This window comes from Austrofundulus limnaeus, unplaced genomic scaffold (genome assembly GCF_001266775.1).
Source record: "Austrofundulus limnaeus strain Quisiro unplaced genomic scaffold, Austrofundulus_limnaeus-1.0 Scaffold1428, whole genome shotgun sequence".
Classification (NCBI taxonomy): Eukaryota; Metazoa; Chordata; class Actinopteri; order Cyprinodontiformes; family Rivulidae; genus Austrofundulus; species Austrofundulus limnaeus.
Genome location: NW_013953830.1, coordinates 49157 through 52401, shown reverse-complemented (window position 1 = coordinate 52401; position 3245 = coordinate 49157). Strand labels below are relative to the sequence as shown.

General features: G+C 39.5%; 1 long non-coding RNA gene across 1 annotated transcript; it reads right to left on the bottom strand.

Annotated features, from left to right (window-relative positions):
• Positions 1 to 489: 489 nt before the first annotated feature.
• On the bottom strand, positions 490 to 2458 carry LOC106535358 (uncharacterized). The gene is made up of 3 exons (XR_001312433.1): positions 2218 to 2458; positions 2015 to 2086; positions 490 to 783 (listed from the first exon to the last, which is right to left on the bottom strand). It is a non-coding gene; the product is annotated as an uncharacterized LOC106535358 (long non-coding RNA).
• Between the last annotated feature and the right edge of the window lie 787 nt (positions 2459 to 3245).

Genomic DNA, 3245 nt, shown 5'->3' with positions numbered 1-3245 from the left:
TTTAGGGTTATTAACAAAGTTTGTGTACTCAGACCAGTAATATTTGGGGTCACAAGTTTTTGCCGTGGATATTTTGTGGGTCAGAAGATAAAAAGTTTGGGAACCACTGTCTTAGAATACATGTTGGTTTTACTGACAATTATTACTGCACCAAATTAAAGCTTCATTTCTGTGAATCTGAGTTATTTGTGTGTTTGGTTAATGTTGGTTAGCTGTGGTGGCCATCTTGAATTAAGTGCACAGTTGCCTTTGGTGGTGAGCAATAACAATAGACAGAACCACAGATATTCCAGACTGTTTGAAGAAAGTAGAAAGGCAGTGGAGCCTCCGTGGATAATTTTTGATGGGATGAAATGTGCACAAAGGACGAAAAGAAAAAAAAAACATTTTGTGGTTTTGAGATCAGCGAGGCAGCAGTGATAAATGGGATTCATAAGGCCAGTTTACATTTCAGTGCAAGAAAATGGCTAAAAAAAGTGCAGACTAAAACCAGAGCGCTCTTTCAGCCCCTTTATTTCTGATTTTTATTTATTTTATTTTTTTACAGGTCCAAAGTGGCTCTGAGTGCAGAGTTTTACAGCCGGAGACGCCACAGTGAAATGATTGGTCTGTGCGGCTCAGCAGTTGCTGCTCGCTGCAGCACAGAGAGCGGCCGGCCCACAAACACACAGCTGTTTCTAATCGGTAACTCAGCACCCATGGCTGACCTACATTCTGCTGTTCGCCTCGCACGTCTCTGAACCCGTGGCCCTGCCAGACTCAGTTGTGGGGGGAAGGTAAAAACTGAAAAATAAAGAGGGAGAAGAGAAGAGGTAATTGGTAAAGGTAAGAGGTACAAGAGGAAAAAGAAAGAGTGCAGTAACTAAATAAAATAAACAAATATTCACTTTCAGTGTTGGTTTGCTTTGTGCTGTTAGTGTTCATGTATTGGTATCTTCGTAAGGCAAGCAGTTTGTGTTTTTATTAGATATCCTTGACATCAAGTGGCTTAAAAAAACTCAACTTTTTGGCATTTGTAGACACATTATTTAGCAAGATTGAAAATATTAGTTACATTTTCAGACAAACAAGTCAAAACATGCACACATTTAGCGCTCAGCAACAGGCATAATTTATGTTGACTAGCTGTTATGAAAGGGTTTTTGATGCTTACTAGTTAACTTTGATCCAGTGGTCCACAAGCGTGTTTAAAAACAAACAACAACTGGTTTGGATTTTTGTGCTGCAAAATTGCTGAACCAACATGACTTCTGTTCCAACTAACTGGGCAAAAGTTCCTGAAAAAGTTGGCAAAACACTTACAAAGTGTTTGTTGAACTGGTGCACCAAAAATGTTAAACTAGTATGACTTAATATACAACTAGTGCAGTGTAATCGCAAACTACTGAGCAAAACTTATGCTTGATATCAAGGAGATGGAATAAATACACAAACAGATTGCCATAACCTGCTGCTAAAAGTAGGAGGCAATAAAATCTCTGCCCTTTTCTGCATCTCTGTTTGTTTGGCTTTAGCTTTAGCAAGATACAGTATCTTATGGACCACTTGACAGATTTTAACTAAACACACAGGAAATTATATGATGTTCATCTACACCTGAATGCTTGGAGTTCATCTAAATTAACATGGCCGCCAGAGCTAAGCAACCCGAGCAAATACAAAAATCTCAGTCAGTTTTACAGATACAGAGCTGAAATTTGGTGTGGTAGTAGCTGAGAGTCATTCGCAACACATGTTCTGAATGCTTTTTAGAAGGAACACCTCTAATCATCAAGGTTTGCTGTATAATGACATGACTTCTGTCAATGTTTCTGCAGCTCCAACATGCAGCTGTGCACAGCTAATAAAAAGGGAAAAAATGAGGGGGAGGTATTTATGAAAATCTCTTGAATTAATTTTCTGCTCCTCTGGACTTGTTATGCATGAAAAATCCTCAAACTTTCATAAAGTTTTCCTGTCTGCATCTGAATGAGCGTGCCTTTTCATGAAGGCTGGGGTGCATCACATTCCTTACATGCAGAGGAGGGGGTACGTCGTGCCAGGGGTTCCCTGGTAATGAATCAAGGCAAAGTCCCCCTCCCATCCTCTGCAGTTTGAGAGAGAGATAGAAAGAGAGAGAAAATAATCCAGGTGGATAAAATACAAGAGTGAAATTATAGTTAGAGGTGATACAAAACACAAAAGCTGCAAAACAAACAAAAAATCGTTAACTTTAACCTTAATGCACGCTCTGTTTCTGAGAGAGGAAGGAACTGAAAGTGGGTCACTGTGTCTCAGGACTCCAGGGGAAGAAGAAGAAGGAAAAGAACAAGGAAAAAAGAAAAGAAAATAGAAACCAGGGGAGTGGTTAACTCTGGCCAGCCAAGAATTCAATGGATTGAAATGTGCAGCAACAAGTGTGCAAAAGCAAAGAGGGGGTGAAAAAAACACAAGCTCTGCAGTAGCAGTAACAAAAAAAAAAAAAAAAAATACAAAAAATAAAATTTATGAAGAAACCGTTACTTCTCACAAACGGCGAGAGCAGGTGTGACACAGAAAAGTATAAACCTCAGAAGCTGTTTGTAATGTGGTGCAATGAGGCATGTCTCGGTATCAGCTTGGATTTTTTTTCTTTGTTTTTGTTTTGTTTTGTTTTTAAGAAATCAAATACTTCTCAACAGAAAGTTAGTTGTTTTTTTATCATTGCACTGAATCATGATGCAGGAAACAAACTCTGCTGAACATGTAAAATGCAGCTGCAGCATTAGGAAGTGAATTAGTCATCTCTGTCAGCAATTTTTAAAGAACCTATTCACGTGAGGAGAGCAGACACTGCAGACAAGAGCTGGACTCGTTTCCTGCAAACTGGGTTCCTGCTGTCAGACTTTTTTGTTCTGGATGTTCTCCTCTGTTCCTCTCTGGGACGTGATGCTCCTTTGGGACCCTGAGTCTTTTTTTTTTGTGTATATCTTTGTGAAAATCCTTTGTGGAAGCAGCACGAACAAAAAATAGTGAAAAAGTAATCCAGTTATAATGTCACCCAGCGCTTCTGCTGTATCTGGCAGGATGTTTAACACCTAAAGTGATAACTGGGGTTCTGTTGAAAGGTTCTTGTTCTGTCCAGTCATGTTAACAACTGCTACATGTGCACATTTATGACATGGGCTTTGTTTACACTGCAGCTTATAATGCCTGTTTCCCATTCATTCTTTCAGTGAATGTTCATTTTAAATGACACACCCATCAGGCTCCCCTCTGCACGGCAC